We start from the raw sequence: 26,681 nt of genomic DNA on the forward strand, positions 1-26,681 counted from the left end.
GACATAACAGGTTCACACATTTAACATTTTTAATTTTCTCCCTTGTACTGAATGCTGGGGTGTCAGTTGACCACACGAACTGCATTACAAGTTCAATTAATAACTGACTTATGAATAAGAATTGAAGTTTTAATTATATATTGAAATTCAGACTCATAAGGTGAAAGTATCAGGAGGTGGGGCCTTTGGAAGGTAATTAACTCATGAAGGTAGAGTTCTTACGAGGAGATGAGGTCCCTTATGAAAGATCATTTAACCTGAAGTTCATGGATTTCTTGAGATACAGTGGCCATCTGAATGTGCCAGAGGCATTTTCTTCTATAGAGTGTCTAGCTTTGTTAAGTTTCTCACCAGTATCTGTTATTCTCCAGAAGTTAAGAACCAATTATTTCCCTAGAACCTGGTAACACAACAGAATAAAGTGGAATGTCAGTAAGCCTTGTTTCAAAAGATAAAGCTCAAACAGTTCATTTATTAATACATTAAAAACAAACATTGAACAGAAGGATAGATAGCAATAGGGCTTTGGGGGACATGGCGATATGAATCTAGTTCCTTTTCTTTCTACAGAGAGACCCTATGGAGGATGAGAGCCTGAGGTTTCTACGCTCAGGTCTAGGGAACCTGAGGATGCTTCTTATTCCAATACTAATGAGAGTCCAACCGTTCAGAATTCTCCACATGGTGACTGGAGTTCCAGTGAGCTGCTAAAGATAAAGGACAACAAATATAAGGGCCTCAAGAGTGAGAGGGAAAAAAAATATCAGGCAGAAAACCTACAGCACTAATTCAGTGGTAAAGAATTGTTAGAAGAGCAGAAGAATGATTGAGCTAAAAAGAAAAGAAAAGAAAAGAACTGTGCTTAAGAGCAGCAGATAAAATGCTTCTTTGACAATATGATTTCTGAAATAAACAGCTCAGTAGATGAATTGAAGGTAAGGATGGTTGTTGTGGATGTTTGAATTGGTCAGCTGATGATCAGCTGAAAGGACTATTTCAAAACACAAATGGAAACCCTAATTGAAAATGTAGGCAGTTTGAATATATAATTTGAAGACCACTATTGTGGAAACTCCTTGGAAGGAAAGTTATGACCAACCTAGACAGCATATTAAAAAGCAGAGACATTTCTTTGCCAACAAAGGTCCGTCTAGTCAAGGCTACGGTTTTTCCAGTGGTCATGTATGGATCTGAGAGTTGGACTGTGAAGAAAGCTGAGCGTAGAAGAACTGATGCTTTTGAACTGTGGTGTTGGTGAAGACTCTTGAGAGTCCCTTGGACTGCAAGGAGATCCAACCAGTCCATCCTAAAGGAGATTGATCCTGGGTGTTCATTGGAAGGACTGATGCTGAAACTGAAACTCCAATACTTTGACCACCTCATGCAAAGAGCTGACTCATTGGAAAAGACCCTGATGCTGGGAGGGATTGGGGGCAGGAGGAGAAGGGGATGACAGAGGATGAGATGGCTGGATGGCATCACCGACTCGATGGATATGAGTTTGGGTAAACCCCGGGAGTTGGTGATGGACAGGGAGGCCTGGCGTGCTGTGGTTCATGGGGTCGCAAAGAGTCAGACACGACTGAATGAGTGAACTGAACTGAACTGAACTGATTGTGAAAACAATCAGCATTTCTAAAGGAGAGTAAAAACCAGAAGAGAAGCATAATTAAACAAATACTAGTAAAACATTTATCTGAAGTAAATAAAGTCCTAAGACTGTAGGTTTTAAGGGCTGCCCAGATTATAGGTTTTACTGATAAGAAAAGGCCCAAATACTGATAGAGAGACACATCAAGTCCTCAAACTTTAATAATGAAGAGAATGTTATAAAGCTCTAGGCAGGAGGCAGACAACCAAAGCAAATATCCAGGAAACTTTGGACAATGACATGTATTTATTTTTCAAAGTAATTCACTGAGCACTGATAGTGGAGTAGCAATGATCAAACAGCTGCAACCCGAAGTATTCTCAAGTAAGTGATCAAGGGCCTGTCAGCGTGAAAGATGTGTGAGCATGAGCTTATCAACCATGTACCTCTTTATCAAAAGTTGCTGTTGTTCAGTTGCCCAGTCATGGACTGCAGCACACCAGCCTTCCCTGTCCTTCACCATCAGTACTTGTGAAAATACTCTGAACAACAAATGAACCACAACAGAAATCTTAAGATGGAGAAAATAAGGTAGTAGTGGTGAGCAGAAATAAATGTCTTTCTTTCTCCTTCCCTCCCTTTCTTCCTTCTTGTTTCCCCTAAAGTTCAGTTCAGTGGCTCTGAAGTGAAGTTATATATAAAGTTCAGTCTTTTTGTGAAAAGGACAGTTAGCGTCTGAGTAAAGTTTCAAGTAGAGAATTTAGTATTGTTAACTATGCACGCAACGGTGTACAAAAGATTTTTAGGATTTATTCATCTTGCATAACTTTGTGTTCTTTAACCAATACCCTTTTGTTCCCCTGCCCCCTCACCGAGCACCCAGTAACTACCCTCTGCACTGAGCTCCTGTGAGTTAGACTGTTTGAAATTCCGCATATTAGTGGGATCATGTGATATTTGTTCTTCCGTGTCTGGCTTATTTCACCTCGCATAACATCCTCCAGGTTCATCACAGTGTTGCATATAATAGGATTTCCTTCCTTTTCTAGGTGAAAAAACATTCCAGTGGATGTATATGCATTTCTTTATCTATTCCTCTGTTGCTGGACATGCAAGTTGTTTCCATGTCTTGGCATTTGTGCATAATGCTGCAGCGAACATGGAACTACAGATATACCTGCTTTCAGTTCCTTTGGATATATGCCCAGACATACAATGGCTGGAGTAAATCTGTGCTATTTTTAACTTTTCAAGGAACTGCCATAATATTTTCCCACAGTGGCTACATTGATTTAAATTTCCACCAACAGCATAATAAAATTTTCCCTTTCTCCATGTCTTCACCAATAATTGTTATTATTTGCTTTATTTATAATAGCCATCCTAACGGGTATGACAGAGAAAGCGATGGCACCCCACTCCAGTACTCTTGCCTGGAAAGTCCCATGGACGGAGGAGCCTGGTAGGCTGTAGTCCATGGGGTCACTAAGAGTCGGAGACGACTGAACGACTTCACTTTCATTTTCACTTTCCACTTTCATGCATTGGAGAAGGAAATGGCCACCCACTCCACTGTTCTTGCCTGGAGAATCCCAGGGATGGGGGAGCCTGATGGCCTGCTGTCTATGGGGTCGCACAGAGTCAGATACGACTGAAGCGACTTAGTAGCAGCAGCAGCAACAGGTATAAGGTGGTATCTCATAGTGGCTTGATTTTTATTTTTTTGATGATCAGTGATGTTGAGAACATTTTAATATACCCAATGACCATTGGTATATCTTCTTTGGGGAAATGTCTTTTCAGGTCCTTTGCTTATATTTAAAATGGATGTTTTGAAGGTTTTGTTTTTTGCTATTTTGTGCTTTGAGGTCCTTATGTTATACATTTTGGATATTAACCTTTATCTATATGGTTTACAAATATTTCCTTCTATTGATAGATTGCCTTTTCACTTTGTGGATTATTTCCTAAGGGTTTCCCAGGTGGCGCTAGTGGTAAAGAATTGTCTGCCAGTGCAGAAGATGTAAGAGAGGAGAGTTCAGTCCATGGTTTGGGAAGATCCCCTGGAGGAGGGCATGGCAACCTACTCCAGTATTCTTGCCTGGAGAATCCCATGGACAGAGGAGCCTGGCAGGCTACAGTCCATGGGGTGGCAAAGAGTCGGACATGACTGAAGCAACTTAGCATAGACTGCTTTTTCACCTTGGGGATTATTTCCTTTACTGTGTAGAAGGTTTTTCATTTGACATTTCTACCATGTACTACACTAACTCAGAAAGACCTAAGAATTGGTGATTGTGGAGAGTAGTGGGAAGTAGAAGCACTCAAGGTTCTCACTGGAGGCAGAGGGTGAGAAGGCGAGGAGTGACGGTGATGAAGATATTCTAGGGGCCTCATCTTTCATCTTATCCACGTTGAGAAAGAAGTAGAGATGAGATAGAACATCTTGGTGGAAGAAAAGAATAGTAAGGAACATAGTTGACAGGGAGTGTAGACAGAGATCAAAGCAACATGTAGCTGCAAGCTATTTACAAGAAAATAGGCAGTGTTAATGGCTGAAATTAAAGACTGAACAAAGAGATACGAGACAAATTCAAATAAAAAGGAGTGTCTGGTGGAACTTTGCAGCTGTTTTGTGGTCTAGTCACAGCAAGATAAGAGCAAGGATAGAAGGTCTTCTTAATAGTGTGATTACAGGCTGAGTTGGGTAGGGTGACCCACAAAACAAGAGTCTGTTACCATCTAAAAGTCAAAACAAACTATAATACCTGACGCAATCTGGACACTTTTTGATGAGCATCTGACCACTCAAGACCACTGTTCTAGAACCTTTATAGCTTTGTTACATGAATCAAAGTGAAAATCACTCAGTTGTGTCTGACTCTGTGTGACCCCATGGACTATACAGTCCATGGAATTTTCCAGGCCAGAATACTGGAGTAGGTAGCCTTTCTCTTCTCCAGGGGATCTTCCCAAACCAGGGATTGAACCAAGATCTCCTACATTGCAGGCAGATTCTTTACCAACTGAACTATCAGGGAAGCCCTTGTTGACATGAATGCTGGCTAGTTAAACAGTATAAAGACTTACTTGGTTGGTGGCTCATAGAATCCTTTTGACAAAAGGAGTACATTCTTTGGCGATTCTTTACAAGACCCAGAACATCTATTTTTCTGACACAAGTGCAATTTATTTTATGCAACAAATGGCGATATTAATGACAGATAAGGTAAAATTTAATGTTAAATGCACTGAAGAAGTACATTATGTAATAATAAAAGGACAGTCTATGAAGAGTATATTACATTTATAAATCTGTTTGCACCAAATAAACAGCTAACTATACAAAGCAAAATATTTTATGAATAAAGGAAAAATTTGTAAAAATAGCGTTTTTGTGGGAGACAAAATATTTCTCCTCCATGATTGGACAATTCTAGCTAAAAACAAAAGAAGGACATACAAAAAAGAATGGTGCAATCAGTAAGCTTTATTTAATAGATGTGTATTAAACCATACATCCTTCTAAGGGAGAATAAATATTTTTCACATGCTTATAGAACATTTACAAAATAGATCTTATTCCTATACTGGACTTGGTCTCCGAAAACTTCAATCATTTTATTACTATTATTATTTTTTAACTCAAAGTCTTTTAATTAAAAAAAAATATATTTTTGGTTGTGAAACAAGTAAAGTGTTTATTAGGAGAAAAAAGAGTACATGTGAATAAGCACATGCTGGTGAACTCGGAGTCACACACCCAGAGAGAGCTGAGCACTCGTGGGGCATTTCTTCCAGGTTTCCTCTGGCCAATCACCTTGCTTTACCTGGTTCTGAGTCCATCTTTGGTTTATCTCAAGGTTGCCTAGAGTTGGACACGACTGAGCAGCTAGCACACAAGTCTCTCTCACATGTGTGCATCTCCTGGTCGAGAAGGATTCCAGCAAAGAGGATTATGGGTAGGTTGACATCACTTACTGTGGGGTGGTGCTCCCTCCCTTCTGACCTCTGAGGAGCCTTTCTGTGTCTGTGCAGTCTGGATGGTCTCTTTGCCCTCAAGAGTGAGGACTATGTGGTCTTGTTATCTCTAATCTGGGCAGGGCTCAGTGTCTTCTCCCTCCTGCTATTGTCTTTGTCTCAGAGCATCTGTCCACAGGGGACAGGCTCCAGCTGCTCAGCCTGGGGTCCATCCATCTCCTGCCTCAAATCCCCTTTGAGAGGTGGAGACCCCAAGAAATCTTCACTGGGAAGATGAAGGGTGAAGGTCTGTTTTTTGTAGCTGTTTCAGGCTGTCATGGAGCTTATAGACCCTACCTAGTTGGGGTCATGGAGATGTTGCTGTGTCCCATTAAGTGGTCTCAGGGTGACTTCTTTTGTTATTTCAGTAGGATCTGCTGTGGGGAGTGGTCAGAATTTTTAAACTTCAACAGTTTTATTTATTTCTTTTTTGGCTAAACCTCGAAGCATTTGGGATCTTAGTTCCCTGAACAGGGATTGAACCAGCACCTCCTGCAGTGGCAGCACAGAGTCTTACCCACGGGACCACCAGGAAAGTCCTTAAACTTTAATAATTTTAAAGTAGAAATTTGGTAGTTCAAAATTCCTCATCAAATTCAACAAAATTGAGAAACATAAGAAAAAATTGGCCTAAAATGTCTTCTTTGGAAATTGAAAAGCATACTAGATAATCTTTGGCTCAAGTGAAATATTAGAAATGAAATTACAAACTATGTTGAGAAAGTGTTAAGGAGACCACTTCATATCTAAACTTTTGGAAGCTATCAAAATCTGTACTCGGGAAGATTTTTAGCTTTTAATGCCATCGTTATTAAAGGAGAAACCCAAATAGATGAAATAATAAACCATTTAAGTAATTAGAAAGAGAAAACCAAAATAAAGCAAGAGATGTGTTATAAGAAATGAAATCTGAAATTAATGAACAACAAATAAAAATTAGAAAAAAGAATAAACAAATCCAAAAGAAAAAAAATTTAAAATACCCGTAAAATAGATGAGCCCCTTGTAACCCTGCTCTAAGGGTTAGAAAAGGAGTAAATATTAAGGACAAGAAAAAAAAATACAGATGGAAAATAAAATACAATAACTATGATATAAAAATGTAAGTAATACTAGTAGAGTAATAAATTGGAAATATCTGGAAAAAAATAGAGGATTTCCTAACAAAATAAAAGTTAACAAAGCTGACCTAAGATTAGATTAAATTTTAGAGAGACACCATGATCAGCTGTTTTCAGATTCATCATGCTCATGCTTGCGTGCTCAGTAGTGTCTCACTCTGCGACCCCTTGGACTGCAGCCCCCCAGGTTCCTCTGTCTATTGGATTTTCCATGCTAGCATACTAGAGTGGGTTGCTATTTCCTCCTCCAGGGGATTTTCCTGACCCAGGGATAGAACTTGCAACTCTAACGTCTCCTGCATTGAAGGTGGATTTTTTTTACTACTTGAGCCATCAAGGTTCTTTACATCTTGAGCCCAAGAGTTATTAAATCTTTAAAAAGCAGATTGCTGCTGCTAAGTCACTTCAGTTGTGTCCGACTCTGTGCGACCCCATAGACGGCAGCCCACCAGGCTCCCCCGTCCCTGGGATTCTCCAGGCAAGAACATTGGAGTGGGTTGCCATTTCCTTCTCCAATGCATGAAAGTGAAAAGTGAAAGGGAAGTTGCTCAGTCGTGTCCAACTCTTCGCAACCCCACGGACTGTAGCCTTCCAGGCTCCTCCATCCATGGGATTTTCCAGGCAAGAGTACTGGAGTGGGGTGCCATTGCCTTCTCCGAAAAAGTAGATTACTGCAGTATTATTTGAACTGTTGAAGGAAAGCTTTCAAATCCATTCCATCAAGCCGAAATAACTTTCAAAAGAACCTGCTAAAGATGGCCAATAAATAAAACCATAGATTGCTAAGGAATGTAGAAGGTAATTTTTTTTTTAAGTATTTATTTATTTGGCCTCACGAAGTCTTAGCTGTGGCATGTGAACTCTTATTTGCAGCATGTGGGATCTAATTTCCTGACCAGGGATGGAACCTGGCCCCCTGTACTGGAAGCAAGGAGCCTTAGCCACTGGACCACCAGGGCAGTCTCAGTAGAGGGTAATTCTTAATAAATTTTACAAAACAGTATCTGCAATGCATTTTACAGAGCAGTTTCCCCATTCAAGATTTTATGAGTTTTTGAGTATCAGGAAATCTATCATCATAATCTATTCTATGAAAACATCGAAGAAAAAAAGTAATTTTACCACTAAATGCTTAAAAGGCATTTGATAGAAATCATTAGCTATTTCTTGTAAAATTATCAAGAAAGATATACTATGAAATAAGAAAATATAAAGCCACTCAGCAAATGTTAAAAACTGTTTTAATTAAATTAGCTAGATAGGGACAGCACTGCCACCATTATGCTTAACATTATCTTAGAGGTGCTGGTGGATACAGAAGGTAAGCAAATAAAATAAATGCTATATTGTGAGTTCCCTGGGGGGTCAGTGGTGAGGACGTGGTGCTTTCACTGCAGAGGCCCAGGTTCAATCCCTGGTCAGGGAACTGAGATCCTCCAAGTTGCCCAGTGCAGCCAACTGGGGGAAAAAAAAAAGAATATAAACTTATTTTGAAAAAATTTGATAAAATTATCTCTTTTTGATAATGATTTTGTATAACTAGAAAATTTAAGATGCTATACTAAATATCACTAGATTTGAAAAGGACAACTTGGTGAGGGCATGGATACAAGATAAATTTTTTAAAAGGCAATAGTTTTTATATATTTTAACAAAATACTTAGAGAAATGGGAAAATTCTCCTATTTACAATCATTGAAAAATATAAAATGCTTAAGAATTAATTGGGTAAGATAGACACATTTTCTCTATAAGGGAAATGATAAAACCTTACTGAAAGAAATTAAGGAAGATTTGAACAAATGGAAAGCATACTTGTTGGACAAGAGTAGTTTATTACACAAACCTTAAGTACATACGCCTAATAAATGTGTAAGCATAATGTGGGACACTACTGAGCAACTTCACTTTCACTTTTCACTTTCATGCACTGGAGAAGGAAATGGCAACCCACTCCAGTGTTCTTGCCTGGAGAATCCCAGGGACAGGGAAGCCTGGTGGGCTGCCGTCTATGGGGTCGCACAGAGTTGACCACGACTGAAGCGACTTAGCAGCAGCAGTAGCAGCAGCAGCAATGCACTAAAATTAGAATTGGTACTTTCTGGGAAGATGATTGGTCAGAGAAGGTTAAAGTCCATGTTGAAGAACAGATGCCCCAGAATAGCTAAGAAAATATGCAAAGGGAGAATAGTGAGAGATCCTGAACGTTTAATTAAGCTACTGCATCTTAGTCATATTGTATTGGAAAAGAAATAGAATAAACTGTGAAGAAACAGAGTCCAATGTGGATGATAGTTATGTATGTTTCTAAAGTGATAGATCATTTTAGGGAGAAATCAAATCAATCATTTAATAAATGGTGTTTGGAAAATAGTCTACCTATTTGGAAGAAAAGTGGGTAACTATCTTATTCTACATTTAAATATAAATTCCAGATGGCTAAAAAGCTTGGTGGTCATTTAGTCGCTAAGTCATGTCTGACTCTTCGAGGCACCAGGGATGATAGCCCGCCAGGCTCCTCTATCCATGGGATTTCCCAGGCAAGAATACTGGAGTGGGTTGCCATTCCCTTTTCCAGCGGATCTTCCTGACCCCGGGATCGAACCTGTGTCCCTGCATTGCAGGCAGATTCTTTACCAACTGAGCCACCAGGGAAACCCCTAAAGATCACACAAAGTCCTTCCAGTGGGAATTGAACCAGCAACCTGAGGATTGCCACAGCTCACTCACTGTAGTCCTTAGCTGTCTTCTAGAATAAGAGGCCCCACTTCTTATTCTACATTGAAATATAAATTCCAGATGGCTAAAAAGCTTACATGGTCAAAATATTAATAAAATCACTGAAGTCGTATAAGATGATCTAAAAACTAAGTATATAAAATCTATACACTGAGGACCATTTTTTTGGCAGAAGCTATAGAAATCCAGAGGCTATAAAAGATGGCATGTCTAAATTTATAGATGCTAAGAACCTTGATATGACAAAACAATAGACAAGCATTCAATTTAGAATAAAATATTTATAACTGATGTGTCAAAACAGCTAAACATTTAAGAAAAAAGAGAAATGACTGAAAAATGGGCAATCCAAACTGGCCAATAAATTAATAGAAAGATTCTCAAATTCATTATTAGCAAGCAAAATTCAAGTAAAAGTAAAAATAAAATGTCATTTTACACCAGACTGACAAAACTGGAAAAGAACTATGGTACTATTACTGGTGGTGACTTAGGAAATGGATTCCTCTTGTGGCTGGTAGAAATATGAAGTGTTATAGGTTTGGGGAAATCCATCTGCCAACATCTATTACATTTAAAAAGTATGTATACTTTTTGGCTCAGCAATTCCAATTCATGGACTCTGTTCCATAGAAAAGAAGGCATCTATATATAAGGCTTTATGTTTATAGAAGCAAAAATCTTATTAGAAATAATGAGTTAGTGCTAATCTCTTGACTGGTAGTGACTTCCACAAGGTATTTTTGAGTGAGGAGAGCCAGATATACAAACTGTAGGGTTCCCTCCCTTTTTAAAACTGATTTTATATTGAAGTAGAATTGAATTACAAAGTTGTAATGACTTTGTAATTCATACAGTGAAATGACTCAATTATATAGACATGAAGGCAATGGCACCCCACTCCAGTACTCTTGCCTAGAAAATCCCACAGACAGAGGAGCCTGGTGGGCTGCAGTCTATGGGGTTGCGAAGAGTCGGACACGACTGAGCAACTTCCCTTTTACTTTTCACTTTCATGCATTGGAGAAGGAAATGGCAACCCACTCCAGTGTTCTTGCCTGGAGAATCCCAGGGACGGGGGAGCCTGGTGGGCTGCCGTCTATGGGGTTGCACAGTCGGACACGACTGAAGCGACTTAGCGGCAGCAGCAGCATACATATGTATGTATACATTCTTGTTCATTCTGATTTACCACAGGATATTGAATGTAGTTCCTTGTGCTATACAGTAGGACCTTGCTGTTTATTCATTCTTTAAATGCTAATTTGCATCTATATTAATCCCAAACTACCAGTCCAATCTTCTCCCCACACTCCCCCTCGGCAACCACCAGTCTACTCTTTATGTCTCTGATTCCGTTTCCTAGATGGGTTCATTTGTAGCATATCTACTTCTGTGAAATAACCAACAATACTCATATATGTAGATGTATTTATATGTACATTTCTATATAGAATTACATGGCCAGGGGTTATATGGAAAGTTAGGTTAATGTGAGAAGTGAAGAGAAAGTAGCTAAAGAAAACTCTTTTCCATTTACAAAGGATGAGTACCAGCCATGGTTGAGGTTATTTTGAGTTGCATGTTACTGACCATGAATTAAATTCCCGCTGAGAAACTTAGAAAATTGAAGCATGTCGAATCAATCATTTTGGAAGATATAGGTTTTGTGATATTTGTGAATGAATATGTATCATGCATATTTATGTTTTTTCCATGCTTGAATGTATGAATCAATGAATGAGTGATTATCATTAACACAGTTATCTGTATGTAATGTGACACCTTTATGTTGCATCTTCTAATGATGGAAAAGTGAAATAGACCAAAGATCCAGAGAGTAAATATTTGTTACCTGCGTGTGACTACTGGAGAGTTAATAGTTCTTAGGTGGAACAGAATGTTTTGAGAGTGTTTTAACTCATATATAGTTCAGAACAATCTTTTCAATTAATATCACAGCACAGGTTCTCAGATGTAATAGAATCCACCCTCGATTCAGTGATTCATTTGTGAGTTCACTACTATTATCACATTGTGTTCCAAAGAGCTCAAGTGTCCCAAAGTTTTTGCTTCTGGCTCTTATGATTAATTACTCCCATCAGCGGTAACTGAGATTCTTAAAGAGTGAGAGAGGGAAAAGAACAGGAAGACTCCAGGTATTGGGAACACACTCAAGACAACTCCTGATTGTCTCTTCCTCTCTTAACCTAGTCTTGTGATCCTATCACCTTTGACTGAAACCACATCCTGAAACATGACTGCGCCTCTTTGTACTGACTCCAGAGTGTTTGTCTTACAATGCGAGGTTTTGTGCCCCTTCCAGGGAAGGATATTTAAGTCCAGCCTGATAATAAGCCAGAGTGACTCCAGGGAGAAATGCCCAGTGTCTGTGCCTTGCTATGTTGGGTTTATGCTGCGGAACTGAAAATCGGAGCCTTAAGCATCATCATTTTTGCTTTTAAGGTCTGGAAGTGCCGCATAATATATTTGTTGTTGCTTAGTCGTTAAGTCACGTCTGACCCTTTTGTGACCCCATGGACTGTAGCCTGTCAGGCTCCTCTGTCCATTGAATTTCCCAAGCAAGGATACTGGAGTGGGTTGCCATTTCCTTCTTCAGGGGATCTTCCTGATCCAGGGATTGAACACACGTCTTCTGTAGAGGCAGGTGGGTTCTTTACCCCTGAGCCACCAAGGAAGCCCATTTTCAAGAGTCTTGGCAATGAACTTCAGAAAACAGAAAATATTAATGATTATTTTGAGTAAATAGATTTCGTACTAAAAAAGTCAGTAAATTAGTTGCCCCTAAAGAATACCTGGGATTTTCCTGGCGGCTCAGACAGTAAAGAATCCACCTGCAATGTGGGAGACCTGGGTTTGATCCCTGGATTGGGAAGATCCCCTGGAGAAGGGAATGGCAACCCGCTCCAGTATTCTTGCCTGGAGAATTCCATGGACAGAGGAGCCTGATGGGCTGTAGTCCATGGGGGTCGCAAAGAGTTGGATATGACTGAGTAACTTTCACTTTTCACTTTCAAAGAATACCAGACTAAAAGAATAATCCCGAAACAGGGAGAGGTTAATGGCACCTCTTCCACATTTCCACAGCAGAGTCAGGATTCTATTACCTAGGAATTAGAGTTGCTCCTGTTCCCAAAGGGAACACCTTTCCTCCCTCTGACAGAAATGGCTTCTAGACAATCATGCCAGGGAGAAGGGGTGAGGAGGAGGGAAGGGCTTCTCTTCTAATATATGAACTCTCTTAAAAAGAAATTGTGTGGTTAATAAAAATTCCCTGTAGCAATTTGCTCATAAATTAAGCCCTGTTCCCTCTGCAAAGAAAAAAAAATTAGTAAACAATTATACAATGCAGATTAGATTAAAAAAAGAATCTGAACAGTGTTTTTTGTTGTTTGTTTTCCACTAACTTGTGCACAGATAGTGAAAATGACATTGAATACTGACAGCCATGGACATGAGTCTGACAATACTTGGCCTGTAGATGTCAGGGACCAATTACTGTTTGGAAGGGTACTGATCTTTTTGTTTTTTTTTTTGTAGCTTTGGATTATCAACCTGCTGCTGTTTGTGTAGGCACGACATCATGTTTATTCCTTTTGTCCCCACAAATTGATTTCTACTAATATATTGACTACCAGTAGTCATTGGCTCATGGATCCATAAGTTGAGTCCAAAATAAATCAAAAGACAGTACACATTTTAAAAAACTTTTCTCCCTCTGATGGATGGAACATTCATTTTCCCTTTGCTGCCTGTCTTCTTCTCTCACCCCTTTCTATCTTCTACCCACTCAGTAAAAAAATATTTCAAAGGTATTTTCTCTTATAATTGTGTGGATGTATCATGCCCAGGATCCTTGGTTTCAAATACAGGATTTGACTCAGACTAACTTAGTTTTTTTTTTTTTCTTTTTAAATTAATAGACATATAAGGAGGGCCAGGCTCTGGCGAGAATGCAGGGAGGCAAAGCCTGGCTTAGACCTGGGCAGAGGAAAGACCCATTCTCTGACTTGGAGCAGGCAGGTCTTCTGCCTCTTGGGTTTTTCCATATTGGGAGGTGGGAACTCCGCCAGCCACCTCTATAGGGATTTATTCCGAATGAGCAGAACATTTCATTACAGTGTGCAGAAGCTTCTCAGTTTGGAAAACAAAACAAAACCTTAAACTTCAATGTTTTTCCCCAAATGTATTGTTTAGAACTGGCATAGTTATTGTGTTTGCTGAGTAGGTCCCAGAGTCTAGTAGAGATTACAACCACTTATACCCTCTATGTCTCAGTGACACGTTAAGTGGGAAAGCAGCAGATTCAGTGTCTGGTGAGGGCCCGCTTTCTGGTTTATCGATGGCCACCTTCTCATGGTATTCTTACATGGCAGAGAGAGGTAGAGCAAGTTTGCATGTGTTTCTTCTTATAAAGGCACCAAACCCATCATGCGGGCTTCACCTTCATGATCTAATCACCTCCTAAAGGCTTCACCTCCCAATACCATCACGTTATGGTATTAAGGCTTCCACTTAGGAATTTGGGGAATACTCAAACACCTGGATCTGGTGTCATACAGATGTCACTCAAAAACTATTTGTTGAATGAGTGATTGCATGAGTGAGTCAACTCATGTTTCTTTGGCACTCTCTCCAAGATTATCCAGGAGATTTTCAATCTTTTTCAGTGTGCTCTGAACTCTGTTGCTGCTAAGTCACTTCAGTCATGTCCGACTCATGTGCGACCCCATAGATGGCAGCCCACCAGGCTCCTCTGTCCCTGAGATTCTCTAGGCAAGAATGCTGGAGTCAGTTGCCATTTCCTTCTCTGAACTCTCACTCAGGCTCTATGAGGGGGTCCTCCTTGGGTCCTTCTGTTTCATTTTATTGGACAATTGGCTCATTCAGGAGAAACATGCTGCTAAGTCACTTCAGTCGTGTCCAACTCTGTGCGACCCCATAGACAGCAGCCCACCAGGCCCCACCGTCTCTGGGATTCTCCAGGCAAGAACACTGGAGTGGGTTGCCAGTTCCTTCTCCAATGCATGAAAGTGAAAAGTGAAAGGGAAGTCGCTCAGTCGTGTCCGACTCTTAGCGACCCCATGGACTGCAGCCTACCAGGCTCCTCCATCCATGGGATTTTCCAGGCAAGAGTACTGGAGTGGGGTGCCATTGCATTTAAAATATGTATCTGTGTGTTAGTCGCTGAGTCATGTCTGACTCTTTTGTGACCCCATGGACTGTAGCCCGCCATGCTCTTCTGTCCATGGAATTCTCCAGGCGATGGGTCTCCTGCATTGCAGGCAGATTCTTTACAATCTGAGCCATCAGGGAAGCCCCAATATATATAATATATATATCTTTCTTTCTTTCCTTCTTTCTTTGGCTGTGTTGGGTCTTAGTTGTGGCACTTGAGATCTTCATTAAGGTGCACAGACTCTTTAGCTGTATTGCAAAGGCTCAGTAGTTGTGGAATGCAAATTTAGTTGCCCCTCAGCATATGGGATCTCAGTTCCCCAATCAGGAATTGAATGCATGTCCTGCATTGCAAGGTGGATTCTTAACCTCTGGACCACCAGGGGAGTCTGTATACTTGCATTTTGAAGACGCTGGTTGTATCTATTTCTTCTTAATCCATGAAGACTCAGCAGGCTGGGACATTCTTTTTCCTCACCCATTTAAACTGAAGTTCATCACCATAGCGACTATTTTAAGTGTGACCCATGAGATTATTTCCATGTAAGCAGCATTTAACAAGGTATGCTTGGTGCCTGGGGATTTGCGTTAGTTCAGCATTCGCTGGTGGATTCTTTATGCTGGTTTAGGTCATCTTTCCTGAAAGATGATCCTTGTTATGGTTGGAAATATTTTGTTTTCAATTCTTAAATATAGTTTTTAAAAAGATTTTTTGATGTGGGCCATTTTTAAAGTCTTTGTTACAACATTGCTTCTGTTTTATGTTTTGGCTTTTTGGCCATGAGGCATGTGGGATCTTAACTCCCTGACCATGGATCAAATCTGCACCGTCTGCAATAGAAGGTGAAGTTTTAACCAGTGGACCAACAGAGAAGCCCTTCAATCTGTTTTTATACAGTGTGTGAATGACCTTCATGAAGAACAACTTAAAAACCTATTATTACTCATAGTATGTGCTTTTGTCCGTAGTGGCCTCATGCTTCCCATTCTGGAGGAATGCTAGTTACTAGTGGAATGCTGATAACTATGCTAGCTAATGGCACTAAGGATCTTAGGTGAAATTATGTTTCAACCAGATGAATGTTTTCCTAGATTTAAATATTCTTTCTGTTTCAATCATCTTGATTTGTGTTTACTCTACTTGGCTGATTTTTTTTTTTTTTTGTGGGGTGGGGGGAGATCCAAAATAACAGAGCATACTCTGCCAGTGTTTACAAATTTTTTTTCCCTTTTGGGATGTGTGTGTACATATCAGGGCGCTTTAAGGTTATACTTACAGTGGGATCTTAAGTGTGTGTGATGATTGTCAAAAGGCAGCGAGGATGACTTCCATCTACGGGGTGTCTGGATTACTCTGTTCATGCTGAACTTTTCCACTTTCATGAGTTTAGAAAAACTGCAGGCCCGTGGAGTCATTTAGCGTTTTTTGACCATTTAAAGCAAATGCACTTCAACATTTATAGACTACTTTTCTGACTGCCCTTTTTCCCTCTCTTGAAGACCGTAGGCGGATATGACCATCCTGATTTGCTGCCCACATCTCCAACTGGCCCATCTTTGACTTATCTTTGCCCTTGTCTCTTATGGTTGCAGCTACCTGACCAGGAGATGCAGGTGGATCTGGGTTCCAGTCTCCCAAGATCACTTTTAGAGTGACCAACTGTCCTAGGACCAAGAAATTACTCAGGCCTTGGCATTTCAATGCTAAAATCAGTAAAGTCCTAGGAAAACAAGGATGGTGGGTCCTCACACTTTTATCCTTGTCAGGGGATCTTTAAGAATTCTTAATTCAGTGGCTCCAGAGACTGGACATTAAGTCTGGGACCTTGCATTGTTGTGGGCTTCCTGGTAGCTCAGATGGAGAAGAATCCACCTGCAATGCGGGATACCTGGATTCGATCCCTGGGTTGGAAAGATCTCCTGGAGGAGGGCATGGCAACCCACTCAAGTATTCTTTCCTGGAGAATTCCACGGACAGAGGAGCCTGTCAGGCTATAGTCCATGGGGTCACAAAGAGTTGGACACAACTGAGCGACTAATCCTTGCATTGTTGCCCCAGAACTGAATTTTGCCTTGATCTAAGGTTGAGAACCCACCTTGCACCTACATCTAGTAGAAGGGTCTTGGCCATATTTCTTTTTAAAAAAATATTTTTCTGTTCAAAATTTTCTCATTTTTTCTTTTTTGTTAATTTGCATTTTATTTATTAATTAATTTTTGGCCACATCTCAAGGCATGTAGAATCTTTGTTCCCTGACCAGGGATCGAACCTGTGCCCCCTGCACTGGAAGGGCAGGACTTCCAGGGAAGTGTTGGTCATGCTTCTTTATGATTGAGATTCTCTTGTGATTATCTGACTAGTACTCTAGTTCCTCATATCCCGAGTCCTGCCATGTTAGTCTTCGTCCCTATAGGATATATCTCTACCTAACATGGTCTGCTTCTAGCTCCTTGGTGCTAAGACACCAGCTGTACCATCTGTTACCTATGCTCAACTTGAAGTCTACCTAGTATCTCCAGTGTATGTTAGTTGCTTCAGTCTTGTCTGACTCTTTGTGAGCCTATGGACTGTAGCCCTCCAGGCTCCTCACTCCATGGGATTCTGTAGGCAAGAATACTAGAGTGGCTTGCCATGCTCTCCTCTAGGCGATAATTCCAACCCAGGGATCGAACCCGTGCCTCTTAGGTCTCCTGCATTGGCAGGTGGGTTCTTTACCACTAGCACCACCTGGGAAGCTCTAAAGTAATATTTTGAATATACTGAGTTAGTGATGTGAAAGTCATTCAGTAGTGTCTGTCTCTTAGTCCATGGAACTCTCCAGGCCAGAATACTGGAGTGGGTAGCCATTCCCTTCTCCAGGGGATCTTCCCAACCCAGGGATCAAACCCAGTTCTCCCGCATTGCAGGCGGATTCTTTACCAGCTGAGCCACAAGGGAAGCCCAAGAAAACTGGAATGGGTAGCCTATCCCTTCTCCAGCAGACCTTCCCAACCTGGGAACTGGACCAGGGTCTCCTGCATTGCAGGTGGATTCTTTACCAACTGAGGTATCAGAGAAGCCTGTACCTCCAGTACTTATTCTCAAAGTGTGATTCTGCATCTAAGGGCATCAGCATCACGTGGAGACTTGTTAGGAATGCAGGTTCTCAGGCTCCAAGAATGGGTATTTCTACTTTCAATAGAGACTGTCCAGGTTTGCCCAGGACTGAGAGGTTTACTGGGCACTGAACTTTTAGTACTAAAAGTGGAAAGTTTTGGACAAATTGGACAGGTGAAAACCTTAACTGAGTAAACCCATTAGTGTATTCAATGTTGTTGACTTATGGGGACAGTAAAATCGGAAAGTAGGAGGATTATTGAAACTTCAGGATATTACCTCATTTCTCAAACTCATGTCCATCGAGTCAGTGATGCCTTCCAACCACCTTATCCTTTGTCACCAACTTCTCATCCTGCCCTCAATCTTTCTCAGCGTCAGGGTCTTTTCCAATGAGTCAGTTCCTCACATCAGGTGGCCAAAGTATTGGAGCATCAGCTTTAGCATCAGTCCTTCCAATGAATATTCAGTCCTTCCAGTGAATATCCAATGAATATTATGGTGTATGCATGTGTTAATTGTATATTTGGATAAATTTCAGAATTGAACAGGTTCATTTTAGCCAGGACTGTTTAAAGATTTTTCTTTTTTAAACCTTTCTGGGAAGCAAATTCAGTGGAGTCAGATTTTCAGAATAAACTTGCTGTGTAAATTCAGGCAAAGTACTGATCTGCTTTATCTGTATTTGTAATAAATTTTTCTTCTAATTACATTACACGGGATGAATTGAGGATAAACGAGATTAAGTGGTGTCTATAAAAATGCTCTATTTCTTGGATGGATGCTGTATAAATATGTCATTTTGTTAACAATAATAAACCCATACACAGACACTTTCTAAAGAGAACATGATGTCTCTTCCACAATATGAGAAGAAACTGAAGGTAGCATTTGTCCTCCCCAGATGGGAGTCATCTCCCTTTCTTGTGAATTCCTGTGGAACTTCTTGTCCAGACTGGCTCTTAGCCTTGACTGCCTACGGGAATCACCCAGGGATCTCTCTCTCTCTCTCTTTTTTTTCCTTTTTATCGGAGTATGGTTGACTTACAATGTTGTGTTAGTTTCAGGTGTACAGAAAAGTGAATCAGTGATCCATGTACATATATCTATTCTTTTACCATATAGGTTATTACTCAGTACTGAGCTGAGTTGCCTGTGCTATACAGTAGGTTGATTTTAGTTATCCATTTTATATATAGTAGTGTGTATATGTCAGTCCTATCTCCCAATTTATGTCTCCCCATCTCCTGGTTACCATTAGTTTGCTTTCTACATCTGTCTGCTTTGTAAATAAGTGCACTGTACCCTTTCCTCCCCATAGTTCCACATATAAGAGATATATTTATCTTTCTGTGTCTCACTTGCGTCACACAGTATGGCAATTTCTAGGTCCATCCATGTTGCAGCAAATTACATTATTTCTTTCTTTTTGTGGCTGAGTAATACTCCATTGCATATACGTACCACATCTTCTTTATCCATTCCTCTGTTGATGAATATTAAGGTTGCTCCCATGTTCTGGCTATTGTAAATAGTGCTGCAGTGAATATTGGGGTGCATGTATCTTTTAGAATTATAATTTTCTCCCACCCAGGGATCTCTTAAAAGATGAAAACAGAAACAAGCTAATGCCAGGGACAGCCCTCCCCCCAGAGGGCCTGACAATCAATCCGCTGTGATACTAGGTCCCTGTGCTGTGTCGTGCTTAGTTGCTCAGTCATGTCCGACTCTGTGACCCCATGGATTGTAGCCCATCAGACTCCTCTGTTCATGGTCTTTGGCGGTTTTAAATTCATCAGGTGATTCAAATATGCAGCCAGATTTGAGTCATGGGCCTAGAATAGTTTTCAAATGTTAGTCATGAGAATCACTGGGGAACATGTTAGAAATACGAAATTAGCTTCCCCTTCAATCTGATTAAATAGACCTAGGATAGGATCCAGGAACCTGCTTAGGATATAAGCTTGCCTGAGGGTTCTGATGGAACTGGTTGGAGATTTGGTCAGTTTTAGAAAACTTCAACTGGATGTTTATTTTTCTGCACAGTATGTAGCACTTGGTTAGAAGGCTGTCTAATAGATTGCAGGTATTTCATAAATGTGTTCTGAATGAGGTTTGCTGATCTGTGTCCATCAAATGGCAGCAAACAGCTCTTAGATTATAGGGCACCAGGCCTCAGGACTCAGGGCTACTTTTTAAATGATCTGTGCCTCAGTTAAGCTAGACACAGATAAGGTAACGTAGGCACTCAGGATGCATCTCCACAGTGTTGAGAAGCTTGCCGAGCTGGAGAATGCCCTAGCAGTGGAAAGATAACCCCACACTGCTCATCAGCTTGTAACTCAGTCTTGTGTTCTGGCTTCTGAAATGGTTCAGTGGGAGCAGATCTGATGCAAACTTTAAAAAAGTACCAGCCAAAAAAATTAGCAAAGCCCACTGTTATATCCATGATTCCCTGGCAGCTCAGATGGTAAAGAGTCTGCTCAGATGGTAAAGAGGGAGACCCAGTTGATTCCTGGGCTGGGAAGATCCCCTGGAGAAGGGAATGGCAACCCGTCCAGTATTCTTCCCTGGAGAATTCCGTGGATTAGACCAGGAGATCATAAAGAGAAGGGCACAAGTGAGCCACTCACACTTCACTTTACTGTCATATCCAAATCAATGATGTTATTCCATTATCTTTTCTTCTTAGAACCCAACTTCTAAGCCTGTAATTCAGTGAACAACCATCCACCGAGTTTGCTAAGTGTGATCACTGCCTCAGAAATGAAAGGCCCCAGAGCCCTTTGAACTTTGCTGTTGAAAAATCGCAACAGAGAAGCAAAGCCTTCAGATATTAAAACGGTCGGAAGCCTTTGGATATAAAATTGTCGACTTGGCAGTTTAACAAGGCCCACCCTGTACGCAGCGAAAGGCTGAAAGTCCAAGAGAAGCCAAGACCTGTGGCAATCACTTAAGAGAATTTGGCCTGCCACCCTGTTCACGTTACACTGCATTTGTCAAGCTCGATAGCCATCTCTCTTCCTGGAGGAACCAAGTGTTGTTTTTTTTTTTTTAAGCTGACTTTTGTTTTCTGAGCCATGCCAACATTCCAGTCACATGAGAAAGCCCAGAGAGATTTAAATCCCAAGTTCAAAGTACTGCTTGTACTGCAAACATGTTTCAGTTGTCAGTGAGCAGTAGGCAAACACAGGAGGAGGGAGTGGAAACTGAAAGGGCATTATTTTCTGGGGTCAGCTGCCCTGGTGGAATGCTGTATTTCAGAGGTCGAACCCGAATGGTAGCCATCTTGCCTGAACTCTGGGTCAAGACATTATAGAACAAAGCTCTGTTGATGCTAATTACAGCAGCTCAGCCGGATAATTCAATCAAATCGTCAGTAACAACCGAGGAACGACTCCAGCTGGAGTTCTTCAGTTCTTTCATAGGAAAACGAGTCTAACAATCCAACAATTAAGAAGGCTCTGCTGCCGCCAAGTCGCTTCAGTCGTGTCCGACTCTGTGGGACCCCATAGACGACAGCCCACTAGGCTCCTCCGTCCCTGGGATTCTCCAGGCAAGAATAGTGGAGTGGGTTGCCATTTCCTTCTCCATAAGAAGGCTCAAGGACAGTTAAATAAATATATATAAAAGTGTGTGGTAACCGCTTTTCTGATGTGGCTCATTTGAAGGAAATAAATTAGAGAAATTCTTCACATATTTTACTCCACAAATGTTTTCTAAAATTCCTGTCACAAATGGTCCCTTATAATATCTTTTTTATAGGGCGAGAAATCCATCATTTAAAGAAAATGACATGAATTTTGATTTAAATTGTATCTTAATCTGGTCAGTAGGATTTGAAACACAAATTGCCAAAAGTTTAAAATAACTTTACCTTATTTTCTGCTTTATTTGGACTGATGTGTGAAGTGAGAGAAAGTTGCTCAGTCGTGTCCGACTCTTTGCAAACCCATGGACTATACAGTCCATGGAATTCTCCAGGCCAGAATACTGGAGTGGGCAGCCTTTCCCTATCAGCCTTTCCTGATAGTATTAGGTAAATTTGTATTAATAACTGCCAAGGAAGTGAAAAAAGATCTTTCTTTATCCTAAAGGATACCTAAGATATATCCCCAAGTTCTTCTCCACTCATTGGCTCCTCTGTAATGTCAAGTAGGAAATAATGACTTCTTAGAGTTACTGGAATAAATGCCTGTAAAAAGGGAACAGAGAATGTGGTATTTTAAAACAAATTTTAATTGGAGGATAATTGGTTTACAATGTATTAGTTTCTGCTAAACAGCAACGTGGATACGCTATGAGTATACTTATATCCCCTCCCTCTTGAGCCTTCCTCCCATCCCCACCCTCTGTCCTATCTCTCTTGGTCATCACAGAGCACTGAGCTGAGCTCCCTGTATTATACAGCAGATTCCCACTAGCTGTCTAGTTTACAAGTGGTAGTGTATATATGTCAATGCTACTCTCTCACCCTCTCTGAGAATGTGATATTCTACAAGGTAGAGTAATCCTCCTCTTTGCAGTTGTTTGTCCAAATTCCCTTATCCAGTCACCCAATGTTTGTGTTTATGTCCCTTTAGAGGCAACTTCCAGAATTTACCTCCAAAGAGATAGATAGTGAAAATAATCAGAATAAATTGCTAACGAAAGTTCCCATTTGCAAAAGGAGACAGAACAAGGTCTTAAAATACCTTCTAACTTTTAAAAAAGTGAAAGTGAAGTTGCTCAGTTGTGTCCGACTCTTTGAGACCCTGTGGACTGTAGCCTACCAGGCTTCTCCATCCATGGGATTCTCCACGCCAGAATACTGGAGTGGGTTACCATTTCCTTCTCCAGGGGATCTTCCTGACCCAGGGATTGAACCCGAGTCTCCCGCATTGGAGGCAGATGCTTTAACTTCTGAGCCACCAGGGAAGCCCTGACTTGTAAACAAAACACTAAATTATGCTCTAATTTATACACTTGATTATACTCAATTTCTACTGAAGATTGAGCTATATCACTATATTCTGCTGCTGCTGCTGCTGCTAAGTCGCTTCAGTCGTGTCCGACTCTGTGCGACCCAGTAGATGGCAGCCCACCAGACTCCTCTGTCCCTGGGATTCTCCAAACAAAAATACTGGAGTGGGTTGCCATTTCCTTCTCCAATGCATGAAAGTGAAAAGTGAAAGTGAAGTCGCTCAGTCATGTCCGACTCTTATCGACCCCATGGACTGCAGCCTACCAAGCTCCTCCATCCTAACAGCAAACAAATGTCAGGTCTGTTGGTGTTATCATTATCAGTTGGAAGAGGGGCAGTGGAAATTGTTGGTAAGTGTGCTCTGGGTCTTCTAAGGCTGGAAAGTTGGCAGAAGATGTTAGTGATCTTTCTCTGACAAACATTTTAGCCTCTTTTCTTTGGTACTCTGCCTTTGAATATTCATTTAGATTGTTAAGATAAAGGCCTGTGGTGGTCAAATGATATGAGTTTATAGACACAAACATTGTTTTTCCTTCCAAATTTCTTCAACCAAGGAAGAGAAACTAATACCGAGCATCTAGTATAGACCAGTTTCTTTCATATAAGTCAACTCATTGAATCATTTCAAGATTACTCACTTTGTGCTATTATCTTCACTTCCACAGATGAGAAAACGGAGGCTCAAAGAATGTAAGACTCTTGCATAATATCATAGCATTACTTAGTGGGGCAGGGAGATCCCAACTGAGGTTGCTGATTCCAGAACCCACACTTCCTTCCACTGTAGTGTCCCAAGTTGTTAGAATAGGTTTTGGGTGGTGTCAGTGAAACAAATGGATGGAGACGATGTGGGAACCTCAAGGAAAAGGGAATAATGGAACAAGTCCCAAGTCATATCAAAGTTACTTCTCAGGCATTTCACTGCCTATGCTTTACCCTGCCCATATTTTCTTTAAGAATTATAGCCTTTTAAATATAAGGAATAACTTTTAGTTTTTTAAGGACTCTGTATATTGTTCTCTCGGAGAAGGCAATGGCACCCCACTCCAGTACTCTTGCCTGGAAAATCCCATGGATGGAGGAGCCTGGTGGGCTGCAGTCCATGGGGTTACTAAGGGTTGGACACGACTGAGTGACTTCACTTTCACTTTTCACTTTCCTGCATTGGAGAAGGAAATGGCAACCCACTCCAGTGTTCTTGCCTGGAGAATCCCAGGGACGGGGGAGCCTGGTGGGATGCCGTCTATGGGGTTACACAGAGTCGGACACAACTGAAGTGACTTAGCAGCAGCAGCATCATATTGTTCTCTATAGTGGCTGTGTCAATTTACATTCTCACCAACAGCGCTAGAGGGTTCTCTTTTCTCCACACCCTCTCCAGCATTTATTGTTTCTATGTTTTTTTTCATGATGGCCATTCTGACTGGTGTGAGGTGATGTCTCATTGTGATTTTGACTTGCATTCCCTGGTGGCTCAGACGGTCAAGAATCTGCCTGCAATGCAGGAGACCTCAGTTCGATCCCTGGGTAGGGAAGATCTCCTGGAAAAGGAAATGACAGCACACTCCAGTATTCTTGCCAGGGAAATCCCATGGAGAGAGGAACCCGGTAAGCTACAGTTCATGGGGTCACAAAGAGTTAGACACGACTGAGCAACCAACATTTTCTTTTCTCTAATGATTAGTAATATCGAGCCTCTTTTCATGTGCCTCCTGGCCATCTGTATGTCTTCTTTGGAGAAATGTCTATTTAGGTCATTTGCCCACTTTTTTGACTGAGTTTTTTGTTGTTTTGATATTGAGCAGCATGAACTGTTTGTATATTTTGGAGGTTAATCCTTTGTCAGCTGCTTCGTTTGCAAATACTTTCTCTTATCCTGAGGGTTGTCTTTTCATCTTGTTTATGGTTTCCTTTGCTGTGCAGAAGCTTTTAATTAGGTCCCATTTATTTACTTTTGTTTTTATTTTCATTCCTCTAGGAGCTGGGTCAAAGAAGATCTTGCTCTGAAAGGAATGAAGTTGGGTTATTGGCAGAGATGTGGAGGGACCTAGAGTCTGTCACACAGAGTGAAGTCAGAAAGAGAAAAACAGCTATCATTTATTAATGCATATATGTGAAATCTAGAAACATGGTACCGATGAACCTATTTCCAGGGCAGGAATAGAGACACAGATGTAGAGAATGGACATGTGGGTACAGGTGGGGAAGGGAGGGTGGGTCAAATTGGGAGAGTAAAACTGACATATATGCACTGCCATGTGTAAAATAGATGGCTAGTGGAAAGCTGCCCTGTGACACAGGGAATCCAGCCTGTGATCTGTGATGACCTACAGGGGTGGTATGGGCATTGTAGGGTGAGAGGGAGGCTTAAAAGGAAGGAGATACAGTTCAGTTCAATTCAGTTGCTCAGTCGTGTCCAACTCTTTGCGACCCCATGGATTGCAGCATGCTAGGCTTCCCTGTCCATCACCAACTCCCAGAGCCTCCTCAAACTCATGTCCATTACATCAGTGATGCCATCCAAATATTCATCCTCTGTCGTCCCCTTCTCCTCCTGCCCTCAATCTTTCCCAGCATCAGGGTCTTTTCCAATGAGTCAGTTCTTCTCATTAGGTGGCCAAAGTATTGGAGTTTCAGCTTCAGCATCAGTCCTTCCAGTGAATATTCAGGACTGATTTCCTTTAGGATTGACTGGTTGAAGCTCCTTGCAGTCGAAGGGATATATGCATACATACAGCTGATTCACTTTGTTGTACAGGGGAAACTAACACAACATTGTAAAACAATTATACTCTAATTTAAAAAAATGCATGTAAGGAATGAAAGCATTTGACTTGTGGAAACCTGCAAAGAAACAACACATTTGGTGGGAGTTAAGAGTGTTAACACAACTGGGCTACATGTGGAATTTAGCCTCTAATGTAGTTGTCCGGCTTCCCAGGTGATGCTAGTGGTAAAGAACTCATCTGCCAACACAGGAGTTATAAGAGACGTAAAAGATGCCGGTTCAATCCCTGGGTCAGAAAGATACCCTGGAGGAGGGCATGGCAATGCACTCTAGTATTCTTGCCTGGAGAATGCCACGGACAGAAGAGCCTGGAGGGCTACAGTCCATAGGTCACACAGAGTTGGATGGGACTGAAGTGACTTAGCACATAGGTGTCTGAAGAGAAGCCACTTTATCTGGGTATTTTGTGTAGAGGGCAAACAGAAGTATGTAAGACTGCTTTGGATTCCTTGCATTTTAGATTCCTCACTATTGTAAAAAATGAAAAAATTAGTACCAGAAGCAGTAAATGAAACCTAAATGCTTTATGGCATTTGGACATTATGATGAAATCTGTAAATTTTGTACACAACATTTTATGACAAGGTGTTAAATTGCTAACACAGATTTTTCTGGATTTTGGCAAGTATCAATATGCCCTCACCTGTGATGAGCCTACTCTTAGCCAACTTTGCATATTCTATCCCTGAATTCATATCACTTAGAAAAAATGGAAAACTGCACTGACATTTCTGAGGCATTATAAAATATTTAAAAATTTTATTTTAATTTGGCTTCATTGGGTCTTAGTTGCAGCATGTGCTATCTTTCGTTGTGGTGCACTGGATTCTCTCAACTTGTGGCACATGGGCTCTGTATTTCAGCGTGCAGGCTAAGTTGCCCCAGGACATGGGATCTTAGTTCTCTGACCAGGGATTGGACCCATGTCCCCTGCCATTGCGAGGTGTATTCTTTTTTTTTTTTTTAATTTTTATTTTATTTTTTAACTTTACAATATTGTATTGGTTTTGCCATATATCAACATGAATCCGCCACAGTTATACACGTGTTCCCCATCCTGAACCCTCCTCCCTCCTCCCTCCCCATACCATCCCTCTGGGTCGTCCCAGTGCACTAGCCCCAAGCATCCAGTATCGTGCATTGAACCTGAACTGGCGACTCGT

Source organism: Bos mutus, chromosome 1 (genome assembly GCF_027580195.1).
Source record: "Bos mutus isolate GX-2022 chromosome 1, NWIPB_WYAK_1.1, whole genome shotgun sequence".
In the NCBI taxonomy this organism is placed as follows: domain Eukaryota; kingdom Metazoa; phylum Chordata; class Mammalia; order Artiodactyla; family Bovidae; genus Bos; species Bos mutus.